This window comes from Copadichromis virginalis, linkage group LG12, assembly GCF_057382275.1.
Source record: "Copadichromis virginalis isolate Kocher_CV1m ecotype Utaka linkage group LG12, C_Virginalis_male_GT1.1, whole genome shotgun sequence".
Classification (NCBI taxonomy): Eukaryota; Metazoa; Chordata; class Actinopteri; order Cichliformes; family Cichlidae; genus Copadichromis; species Copadichromis virginalis.
The window spans coordinates 6,519,445-6,532,157 of NC_140629.1; the positions used below are offsets into that span (position 1 = coordinate 6,519,445).

General features: G+C 43.0%; 1 protein-coding gene and 1 non-coding gene across 3 annotated transcripts in view; one reads left to right on the forward strand and one right to left on the reverse strand.

The window, feature by feature from the left end:
* sema4c (sema domain, immunoglobulin domain (Ig), transmembrane domain (TM) and short cytoplasmic domain, (semaphorin) 4C) overlaps positions 1-12,713 on the forward strand; it is a 112,733-nt gene that overhangs the window by 25,932 nt on the left and 74,088 nt on the right. For both annotated transcript variants that reach the window (XM_085474501.1, XM_085474502.1), the window contains exon 2: positions 12,147-12,280. The gene's annotated coding sequence lies outside the window, so the exon portion shown is untranslated. The remainder of the gene's footprint in view (positions 1-12,146; positions 12,281-12,713) is intronic.
* trnai-uau (transfer RNA isoleucine (anticodon UAU)) lies at positions 7,468-7,561 on the reverse strand. Its single transcript has 2 exons — positions 7,524-7,561; positions 7,468-7,503 (listed from the first exon to the last, which is right to left on the reverse strand). It is a non-coding gene; the product is annotated as a tRNA-Ile (tRNA).

Genomic DNA, 12,713 nt, shown 5'->3' on the forward strand with positions numbered 1-12,713 from the left:
AAAGAATTTGGGCCCAACTAATTGAACTACTGCTTCTTTGGATTTAAAGCTTCTAGATGAGCCGGCTCAGGGATGTGATTATGAGCTGCAATGGTTGCCACCCTTCAAGAAGTATCCTGTGCAAGGTGTGGTCCTGCCTGCTGAGACCACAGAGCCGATACAAGGAACTGACATCCCTCATGGCCTTGTAACAACTAAGAATGGGAAACCTGTCTTGACTGTATTTCGTGCTTTCACGTGTTCCTGCAGCAGCACGCTTGCTCCTGCTTTGAATTCCTGCTAACAAACAAAAGATATACACCTGCTTTGATGCTATTACCCAGAATTCTTATGCTCAGAGTTGCAGCCTTTATTCTCCCATCAAGAGCCCCGCAGAGCACAGGACTCTCACAGAGCAACATTACACACAAAGACGGGGATACGCAGATACATACGCGTAGAAAACATATTCTTGGCTTTGTTCACCTGCTTTCCTCATTCCCTCCAAGCTACGTGAAATATTGCAGTTTTATCAGAGCCCATGGCTCGTTGGCATCAGGATAGGAGTTTTAGGGAACAAAAGCACTTGATCAGGGTTAGGAAAAGTTAAGGGTATGGTCTAGAATACACCTTTTCCACAATTTTAACCCTACATGTGGAAGTCGAATGCTAAAAGGGTACCATTGTGGTGTCAAGGAAATTCTCAACAAGCACCCAAATGCAAGACTGGAGTGACACTGGGCTGCTCCTCCTCCCTCAGGCACGTCTTGCAGAGAACCATCCCTCTCCTCTCCTGTCAGGGGGAACAAATGAGCCGGGGCATGTTTCTTATGTGTGTGTTTGTGTGCGTGTGTGTAAGGCTAAACTTCCTGTCTGTTTGGTCTTCCTCTCTGTAGTTGCTTCCTCCCCAAAACATATACACACAAACACACACACACCTGCTCCGCACTGTTACCCCCTGACAGATCACTGACATGCTGCCTCTAGGCCATCCTGCAGTGTGTATGCGTGTGTGTGTGTGTGTGTGTGTGTGTGTGTGTGTGTGCATGCGTCTGTGTGCATGCGTGTGTGGTTACAGACACCCTCCCACTGAGCCAGTCTGGCAATTGCCATTTCTCAAGGAGCTAAGGAAGGGAGGGAGCATGGAGTAAGGATGGAGGGAGGGCGAAGGCCTTGATGTGAGTGTGTTTGTTGTCAGAGGGTTTATTAATAAAGATGACCTCAGCCTGTGCTGCACAGAGGGTGTGTGTGTGTGTTTTTTCTTTTCTTTCCGTCTTTCGTTCCTCCTTCTTTGTGACTCTTAAAATAATTATTATTTTGAGGGGGGAAAAAAAGGATTCATGTGTTTATGTATGTGTTTCTGCACCTTCTCGTGCCAGCTTTATCCCTCCTCTTTGTGATCCCGCGGTGGTTGCACTCTGCTTATTTGGACTCATAATGCGTCTTTGCCATCTTTTGCGTGCATGCTAGCTCATCTGTGTACGTCTGTGTGTGGGTGTCTGTGTGTGGGTGGGCGTAACAGGGATAATCCTTCTTGATATGACTCCTTTGTGTCTCAGCGTCCGTGGATGTGATTACGTGCTTCATTATGTCGGGCTAACAGGTTGAGTCCTCTGCGTGTGCGCGCGCGCGTGTGCAGACGTCAGTCACCTGCTGTGTGTGCAAGGAAGAACAGATGTCCTCGAAAGAATAGAAGGATGAGTAACTTCCTTCAAAGTGCAGGGCATTCCTGGCTGAAATCACTCTGTAAATCGAGCTCTGTAAGTCAGTTAAGGTTCAGTTCACTCAAATTGCAAAAGCACGTCTCTCCTGGTTGCAACAGACCATTCTGACTGGAGTCATTGTGCCTGTTATTTTGGATATTTCTTAGTCCTAACTACTTTCTAGCAATGAAATAGTCTCTATGTAAAGCCTGTTGGCTTTTGACAGTGTTTCTGTTGCGTTCTGTTGAACACTGTATTTCGGTGGGGGGGGGGTGCAGAGTTTTATCTGTCAGCTAAACCTGTCTCCATTCCTATCTTTAGCTTTCTTGATGTTTTCTGACAGTCCCCTCTAGGTTTAGCTCCAGCATCCACACAGTGATACAGAAGTGTGTACAACTGCTGCCGTCTGACCTAATTGGCTCCAACAAGCACTCAAAAACTTTTAAACAGAGACCACTGCAGAAAGTGCGAAACATCCTCTGCACGTATTTTAGTTTTATGATATCTTTTTAAGGTAACAGAATGACTCCCACTGAGCATTCCCAGGCATGCGTTCAACGCGTTTATTTTAGTTTGTCTGCAAGGCCTGCCAAGCTGAGCAAAACTTGGAATTGCAGCATGGAAGAAGGAAGAACTTTGTAAATGTTAGTCTGGATCTCTATCTTTAAAATTGCAAAATTGGGCACTGGCCTTGCAAGGGGATGCACCGTTCTAGTTGATTGTGTCTTCCTGTGTTGATGTGGTGTGGCTGCTTCGTTTGGACAGGATTCAAACCAAGTCTGGCGTGGACTAACGTACGGCTGCACTGCAGGAGCAGTTGTAAACTGCTCAAAAGAAACTTTTACTCAAGGTAAATGACAAAATTGGTTCCTTTATGATCAGTTTAAGATACCATTAAAGATTAATACAGAACTCTAAGAAATGTATGAAGTCAGGTTAGGTTGAGTTGGTGTTTTCAGTGGTTGAGGGTGATCTAATTTGTTTAGCTGTCGAGCCAGCCCATGTGTCTCTCCCAGAGGGCTGAAGCCGGCGCTTGAGTGGGACAGCCTGGCAAGCAGTGGGTCCTTTGGGGCAATGTGGTTACCAAGGAGGGAGATGGCGGAGCTCATTTTGCCCTCTGTCTGCCCTGCCACAATGAACACTGGGGCCATTAGGGACGGCGTTGTCCTGCAGCCCGGGAGAGCCACCAAATGAGATAATGCTCTGAGCTCACGCTTTTACTACCACCTACACACTACACATGCAGGTATGCACATGTGCACAAATTAGGCAAGCACAAACAAATAAGATCCAGTGGGATGCACTGCACGTAGGACCATATAGACACACACACACACATATGAGTAGATGCATGAATTGATCCTCGCTCACATATATTACTCTTTGACCTCCCTCTCTGTCAATAATCCTCCACCCATGTAGGCAGCCCCGGCTATTTGCTATTTCAGCTGCAGCAGCCAGTTACATTTTGTTGGACAGACGGCGGCAGAAGCAGTGAGAGGAAAGCTAATGAAACAGGATATCCCTACCTCTGGTTATTCCACAGGAGAAGAACAAGGAAAATCACACGTGCTTTGACCTTGAATGAGTCTATAAAATCACAGAGTGTGCTGAAGACCACTGCGTGTTTACCCAGTTTACTTATTCAGTGCCAGGCGCCGTTTTTCTGCCCTGTACTCCCCCGTAATAGGTCCCCGTCAGTAATTCAGGCATTGAGACATAACACTAAGTCATCCAGCGAGGTTTCAAGCGCACATAAACTCAGTGAAATTACATAGGGGGGATAAAACTTTGCTTTTAATGGATGCCTCTCTTCTTATCGACACCCATGCATGTCTGATTATAAAGACGCTTTTCTCGAAATGTTGACGTAAAAGGTTGTGAAACTTTGCATAAATGAGCCACAGCTGAGGAGGCAGTGTGTGTGTGTAGGTATCTAATGATTGCAGAGGACTACAAAGGGAAATGATGGGATCAAAGCGAGAACAAGAAAAAAAGAGTCTCTTTATTTTTTCTGTTTTCTCCTTCTAACCCCTATTTTTATTTATTCATTAATTATCCAAACTACTTTGCATTAATCTTGGTAAATTGGGCTCATTCAAAAAAAAAACCGTTTTATTACACAGTGATCCAGTGAATCAGGTTACTCAGTGACCCCCCTCTCTCACTAAGGAGGCAAGTGGAACAAAACCAAGCCAGCAAAAAGCTCCATACAGTGGAGGCCATCACTGAACTGATAACTCTCCTCCACATTCCTGAGAGCTGCAACACAAAAGGGGGAATCTGATTACTCTAAACACTAAAATATGTCTAAAACTGAAAGTTAGTTTTGATTTAAAGGTCGTGAATATCTTTTAAACTATATATCACCATATATACTGTCAGCAAATGATCACGTTTCTGCACAGCTATAACAACAACAGCTGGTTAGAAGCTCGCTTCATGACAGGTAACGTTAGACTCGAGTGCTCTTAAAATCCCAGCTTCCTTGCGCTAAACAGTTTGATGACATTCTTACATTATATGAGATTTTATTTACTAATTGCCCAAGTTTGACAATGTCAAACAATGACATTTTAAAGAAAGTTTCAGTGAAAGCAGCATAAATAGCACCTAACTGAGGCTAACAGCAGTTTACAGAGGTTAACAGTAACTAATTGGGGCTAACAACCACTAACAAAGGCTAACAGAGGCAGCAGGAAAAACAGCAGAGTTTGGTGCCAGAAAGTTCAGGATAGCCTCTAAAAGTCACCTCAGTTTGGATGCTTTACACCGGGCATGCTGAGGTAAACAATGGACTCACAGGCTTCACTTGTTAAGTTACATACAGGCATGTAACATGTGGAATTGTCGTGTTTATTAACTTACAGATGGTAAAAATCGCTCTATGTGTGACAATGTTCGCACTATGTTACATAAGCTACAACTATCATAATAAGATTTTCAACTACCTTAAATTGTAGTACATATAAAACGACGACGTCATTGTTAGCTCCTACCTGTCATGTTTCATGTCTGTGTGGGTCGGTTATCAAGTTCGTGTCATGTCTGCGTCTTGTCATGTTTATATGTTACGTTTTTGGGTTGGTATTATTAGTTAGGATTCAGTTGAGTTTCATTCTAGTTTCGTTTCTACTATAACTTCTAATTTAGAAGTATCTCTTTGTGCTCCATGTTTCATCTCCAAATTCCCTTTTCCCTCTATATGTTCTACAGTGTTCGCGCTCCTCGTGAGTTCACCGTGTCCACATGTTAGTCTGTCATATGTTTCATGTTGTCAAGCCGGTGTTGTCAGGTCTGCGCCTCTCCATATTTCCCGTTTTATTTTGAAATGCTTGTTTCCGTGTTCCTTGTGCTTAGTATTACTTTTCCCTGTCGTGGCATGATGTTCAGTTGTGTCAGCTGTTTCCCCATGTGTTCCCACTTTCCCTAATCTCCTCTGTGTGTATTTAGTTTGTGTGCTTTCTTGCAGTCTTCGTCAGGTCGTCTGTGTTACCTCCCTCCACGTCATGTCATGTCATAGTAGTCATAGTCATCTTAGTCATCATAATCATCATAGTTATCACGGTTGTCATAGCTGATTCATAGTTTTTCGTAGTTCCCACAGTTAGCTCTCGCCCCTATCAGCCAGAATAAACGGCTCGCTTTTTGTTTAACCCCAATTTCATCTCCTTCTGTGTCCACACTTGGTTTCTCCGTTTCAAACTCTCGCACAGTCAGCTCCCGCTAACCGTGACACATACTGAGTAGTACTTAAATGAAAGTATTAAGGTACTCATGGTACTGTAACTATTCAAAACACCTGACTAGTTACTGTCACTGAGTGACTGCCATGACTTCTTATCATTATATAATGTAGTCGTTTCCAAACCTTCAGAAAACATGTAGGAACAACATTGGACTGATGAAAAGAAGCTTCCACCGTGGTTTTTAGCTGCTAAATGCTCCACAATGTCCCCCCATTAGTTGCTAAGTGTCTAGATACCTGCTGTGCTGAAAGGGCACATTTGGATTTATTAAAGCTCTTTCATTTTTTCCTAAAATCTTACTAATGTATGAATGAATCAAAACAGTGACATTACAGGCTGTCAAACCAAAGCAAATGGCTGATTGATGCTAAAACGTTATAACTCTCTAAAATATGAATTAATGCAGCATAGCATTTAAGACAAGTTAGGGATATTTAAAAAAAAACGTGACTTTTAAGAGGCAGTATTTAGGAAAGATTGGTCTTGGCATCAAGATAACCTTTTTACTTGCTGTTTTTTCTATTATGGCTCTTTTTTTTAGCATTTCCATTCAGATAGAGCATTTAATGAGATGGAAAAGTTGACTTGCGACTTGACACCCGTAAACTGTGCTCAGTGAGGAAAGAAGAGATCTTGGAGTCAGAGTGGTCCAGGGAAAAGCTGTGCATGGAACGTTGCAAGTTTTATCAGAGGGCGCCTTAGCAGGACGGATTTGTTTGGCTTTACTCCTTAGTGAGACAAATATTGGGATGAATCTCCTCTCTGCTCTGGGCCCTGTTGTGAAAAGGCCAGGGCCCAAGCCAGGGCTTTACCATCACATCCTCCCACTTATGTAAACAGATGTCTCATACACACACACACATGCATGCTCGCACTCAGAAACCTCTCACCCAACACACTCACCCCAGTCATTTTAAAGGGCTTTCCCAGAAATACAGTTATACTAATTCCAGTGAATGAAATCCTTTGCCTAAAAGGATGAGTTCATCCCTTTTATTTGTGTGGGAATACGAAGCGCTGCGTTGTGGAATACATCGACAAATGGGGGCATTTTTCTCTCTCAGTGTGTCTTCTTCGGTTTTGCTCGCACACCAGGTGCTGCTCAGTATTTTGTGTCCACTGTGGCTCTTGTGGGTTCTGGCACAGTGAGAATAACAATCACAGCTCCTCGGTTCAAACCGATATCAGTTGCCAAAAGCACCGACGCAGATGCCGCTCTTCACACAGGAAATGAGAGGATGATAGTGGAAGGGTCCCACTTCACTGGAAAAAGAAAATCACAATTACCATCACTTTATCTGTCAACACCAACAAATGTGGGGAGGGGGTGTCACAATGCAGAGACAACAGGAGGTGGAGCCGCTCGTTTGGGCACCGGGCTGATGCGTTCTGGTCGACTGCAGAGCGAAAGCCTTTGATAGCATCTGCGCTGTGGGCTGCAGTTACAAAGTTCAGAGCTGGCAGAGCTTTATTTTTTCTGAAAAGTTAGAGCAGTCATGAAATATAAATAGCAGAAATATGGTTTGGTTTCCACAACAATGGGCACGGTCGTTTTCCATTTCTTATCTCTGAGACTGTAGAGAAATGAGATGCTTTAAATTTCAATTATTGTTGCTTTCTAGTGCTTAGCGATCTGTTGCATGTTTTTAACCAGTATGTGTGGAATGCTGAACGCTTCTCACCCTGCATCCTGAGCTTGATTCTGCCAGAAGTTCCTTCATGTTAAAAGGGAGTTTTTCCTTCCCACTGTCACCACATGCTTGCTCACAGGAGGTCATTTCATTGTTTTCTTGGTCTGTACCTTAAAATATTTGGCACTGTCATTGTCATTTGCAGCTATATAAATGAACTATAATTGAATTACATGGTAGCCAACTTACAGAAACGGTGTGAAGCAGTGGGCAGCAGTGTGTAGGGACGGTATCTTGCTGAGGGGTACCTCAGGTTAGCTGTTCAGTGGATTCAAACCCCCAACCCTCCGATCATGGGGCCACCATTCGACCTACTGAGCTATTCCTGCCCCTAAAATAAGCCTGTGCTCCAGGTGAGGCTCGAACTCACAACCTCAGTATCTCTCTGCAGGTTACTGTCTTATAAGTACCACGCGCTGACCGATTGCGCCACTGGAGCTTACATAAATACCCACTAATCAGTGCTAAGAGCAGAAATATATTTCAACATCTTGGATATCCGCTGTACCACAAAGCAATTCCCCCAAAAGGCACCAGCAACACAGTCAAATACAGTCAAAAAGTCCAGATCAGTAAGTCAAAGTACAGGAAGTGAGGCCTTGGTAGTCCTATCAGTCAAAGCGACCATGACCCCAATTTTTAAACCTCAGCAAAATCCAAATGGGCGAGTTATTATATACTAAAATTACTCACCGAAGAGTTGTTGTGACCATGGAGACAAGGCTTTAAATGTGCCTTTTGTTGCTGTAAAATCGAGCATTTTAATAAGGGAATCTGTGGGGACTGACTCGTTTTCGCCACCAGCCTTAAGTGGAACTGCAGCTCCACATAGGCTTAATTTTTTAGCCCTCCAGGTCGTCGCTTCATTGAGACACTATGATTACCTGGTATTTTGAAAGCATTAGGAATCCATTAAGTATTCGTCTCTGATGACCTTTACCTAAATGTAAGTGGCATCGTGATCCAGCTAAAGGGATTTTTCACACTTTATGAACCCACAAAATGTTTCTAATAATTGCTTATAACCGATCTCTATAGCCATAAGATACATCTTACAAGACTGATATCAATTTCAAAATGCTACATTAGCCACCTATGCAAAGATGCCATTATTACTCTTTAAAGCCACGTGTCTGTTAAACCTTGTAACGGGAATAGTAAGACAGAGCAGACGCAATATTTCACATAAAGGACGAAGCACGGGGAAGATAAATGCAGTGTCTGCTGTATCAGTCATTTCTATGGTACTCTGAATAATCAATGCTTCAGTTGAGTATGGAGGAATGACTCTCACGAGAGATCTCTGTATGAATTGACCGCCGTGTAGTGACGCTGATAATGGCTTCGGCGAATTGCGTCCATCTTTAATTTTAGCTTGTAAATCACAACCTGCAAGTAATGGGCTGCACTTAGAGAGGTCAGAGTTTATGTGTAAATCATTCTGGAGGACAAAGCTTGTGGTGTGAAGCTTTGCAGCTCTTTTTTTCCCCCGAAGGATATTTTTTTCTGATAGTGGGGGTTGGCAGTAGGCGTTCACAGCTCAGATCTAGCTCTGACCTTGGCCAGATGTGTGTACGCCCTTCGTCTGCCAGGTTTTCGGAGAGTGCTTGCATCTAATAGGGAATGGCAGGCATTTTGTTGGGCTTTATTGCCACATGCCTCTTCCAATCCTGCCACTGATTAGAGCTGCCATTACTGGCACACCAACGTGAACGCGCGCTCTTACAAGGCAGACGTTGGCACACGCTCAAAGCTCTGGCCTTTGCATGTGATTAGCATCCCATTGCGTTGTCTTGTGCGGCGATCAAACGGAGCACGGAGTTGTGCTCTTGTCGAGGCCGATCGGGGGAAGTGACGGGTACGATGTCGCTCCACTTTTATTCAACTCATCAGGGTGCTGCCAGCTTTTGCAGCTAAGCAATTAGAGGCCCAGGCTGTCACAATTGAGCTTGATGGGGAAAACTCATTGTGGTGGCATGCAGGCAAACACGTGAACACAGATACAGGTGCTGGCACACACAGACGCGATACATCCACCCACATGCGCACAAGTACATAGTGTATGTATATTTACAATAAGCATGCAGGCGATTAGCTCAGAAAGTGCAGGTGTAAACTGTTAGTCATTGCTGATTCACAAGCAGCTGGCTGGCTTCCACACAGCCACTCACTGTGCTGCCTGTCAAATACACAGGCAGCCAGCGGCTTGAGGTGTGTGTCCATGTGTATGCGTGTGCAGATGTTCTTGAAATCCTGCTATTTAGCCAGACCTCCTCCTCCACTCCTCTTCCTCCTAGTTTTTGGCCTCACGTGTGCATATGTGTGTGTGAGTGTGCTTTAGTTAATGTGTAGATGTTTTTGCACATTTATGTCTGTGTGGACTTGCAGGGATTTGGCTGCTGCTTTCTCCTGGATGAAGCCAGTGGAAAGCTGAGGTCTGGATGACTTACTTATTTAGGAAAAATACACCAGAGATGGACAGCGTGCTGCTGTGCTGTCACATAATCACATGTGCATGGGTTTGAATTCATCCTGCTCTGTAGGTAACAGAGCCAGTGACCTTAGTAGCAATGCTATATTTCATTTTGGAGATTTTTTTCTCCCCCCAATAACAGCTAAAGTGATTCTGCTGCTGTTACGGTTTCAACAGACTGGTTCAGTCCCAGGTGGAGGCGCTCACCAGAGGGTTAAATGCTCTACCAGAAGCAGTCGACACACATATACGCACAGAAATGCTCATATGGCGGATTACTCAGTGGCGTGAGGTTTCCGATTAAGTCTAAATTTGCTTTCCAGCACATTCAATCAACCTAACTTGATTTTAAAGGACCTGCCATCAAACAGAGTTTTGGACTTATCCCTAACTTGCTTCTTTACTTCCTTGAAACCATCAGAAGAGTTTCATCCTGTCTTTGGGTGTTCTCCTCCTTAACAAAGTCATGTCAGTAGCAGGTTTCATATCTTCACCGGCCAACAAAAAAACATGAAGGATTCCATTCATCTTTATGGTTTAAGAAGATTCTCCTACTTATTATACGTATAATAATCAACTGGGTAGCTTTAAAAGTGTCTTTGAACGAAGATTACAACACGGTTGATTTTTTGGTCATGAAAGGTTTTAGAGTTCTGCTTTTACATAAGAGCATTCACAGTCTCAAGGTTGTCACAATATTACCATAAATTTGCCAAAAAGTTTAAATTTGAGAAGTTTCTCGAAGATTGACTTTTTCCCTTTTGGGGGAGTTATGCCAAGGTTCTGTGCAGTTTAATTTTTGTATGTGTGTGTGTGTTTGGTTCAATAAAGTTTGATGAACATCACAACTTTTCCAGTCGATACAGTGGAGCACAGTGTTGATCGAGTGTAGCAGAGTTTTCAGTTTCTAGTTTATTGACAGTAGGGAATGAAGTATGATGGTGTCAGAGGTTTGGGCCTTGGCTTTGTGTCCTCCCTCTTTGTAACACTAGCCGGCCCATACGCTACTGACAGCATCTGCTTGGCCCTTGGCGCCCTCATTGTGATTAGTGAGCCATTGATGTTGACATGAATCTCAGCTTCTGCTCACACACACACACACAAATCCCGGCACGCACTGGCGAAGGCGCTGTAGTCAGTTATGTGATCTGCACTATGAACTACGGGAACCTGTGAATGTGAGCCTCGAGGGATCAGGGGCGTGTGTGTGTGTGTGTGTGTGTGTGGCTTTATTTTTCATGTCTAAGATCTTGTGATCAAAACCAGAAAAGCCTTGCAATAAAATTGAGTCAAGCAATTATCTCTGTGCATGGAACTTAGCTCCAAGCCTAATCTTCATACTCACTTCATACTGTTCATATGAAGGAGCATTCAGTGGTACAGTGTAAAGCAGACTGCTCAAATTTATTCTGTTTCTTGCAAAGCTCGCTGTTGTGAGCTCACGTCTGGGCTCAGCTTCTGTTAAGTCATTTATTACTCTATATCTCTTTCAGCATTTTCTATTTGTGTATGTGAAACCTGTATGTTTGTGATAATGACTGCTTAAAGTAAAGGTAAAGTTAGAGATGCTTAGCATTTGCCTCTTTTTGTAGCATATTTGCTTGTTTGGAACATTCATTTGTAAAATCTTTTAATAGAAAACTGCAAGAGACTTTATTTGTTTTGGAAAATTTACCTGTTTAGGATGTGGCCAGTGGAGCCCAACCATTTTACCAGTGGACTGATATTATTGGCTCATTTTAGTTACTTGCTGACCTGTCAGTATCATCACTTGTAAGTGCCAAATAATTAAACATTTAAAAAGTACAGAAGAGATCAAAGAAACACCCTTCAACTATGTTGTGAGTTTCACCGTTGCCTAATTTGTCCACCAGGGGGCAGTCTGCAACTTCCCTGGTGGCAACATATGTCACACAACAATGAATAAATAAGTAACTATACACATGTCAGAAAAATCTGTTAGTGTTGTGTATGTCTGAAAGAAAAAGAAATATTGGATATTATATACTAAGATTGAATATTCTGAATATTAATGTTATCACATTATTGTCACTATCAGTCTTAAAAATCCTATATTTGAAGCCTAAATCTGGTGATTAAAACAAAACCCTTACAGGAAGTTACAGAGTAAGTTACGGTTACGAAGGATAGTGTGTAAAATGTACTACATTGTCATGCTGGCTCTCTGTTGTGGTTTACTAGCATGTTTCCGCTTGTGTTAGCTTGTCTTCAAGAGTAGGTAACTAACTAGGCCTAAACTTCAGTTTCCAAAACCACAAATTTCACACACAAAAACCACCAAGTGGCACATATTTGTTTGATCAGGATTTTCATGTTTCATGTACGTGGATGTGCAGGTAGGAAGTATATTTACAGTTTTGAATGTGTGTGTGTGTGTGTGTGTGTGTGTGGAGACCTCTAATTATGTGCAGTAGCAGGTCTTGTCTGACAGAGACATTAAAATGATTAAAGCTGACCTGTCAGTCTCACATATCCACCCCCAACATCCAGCACTGCCACTCATTACATCTCTCCTCTTCTTCTCCTTTAGCCCAATGTGACCTTCATGTGCGACGTCTGTCTCTAGTCAACATTCACAACGAAGACAAGACAGAGCGAAAAAACATCTGAAGGAGAGATTACGACGAGAGCACACGGACGCGCGAGGGAGGAGAAGAAAAACAAGTAAGAAAGTAAAAACAGAACAAAGGGTGGAGAAGAAAAACACAGTGGCATCTTTTTCTATCTCTCACTGACAGCATGAATCAGAGAATAGAACAGGAGGAGGAATGGGGGGCATGTAAAATGAGCGAGGAATCAAAAGAAATAAGAAAGTGAATATAAGCAGAAAAAGCAAAACCATGCGGGGGGGAGGGTAGCAGTTGTCAAAACAGGACGTGGAAATTACAACCATTTTCAGGAACTCCCAGAAAGAAATTATTCTGCAGCGAGACAAAGAAAATGGAGAAAATGTATGACAGAGGAGAAAAAGAAAGGTGACCAAAACAGAAAGAAAAAGGTGAATTTAGGCAGGATATTGGATTTCAGATTTCAAAGCATTTTGTTAAGAAAGACACTGAAGGTCACGTCTGTAACAAAGTGTATCTGTGTACGTGTG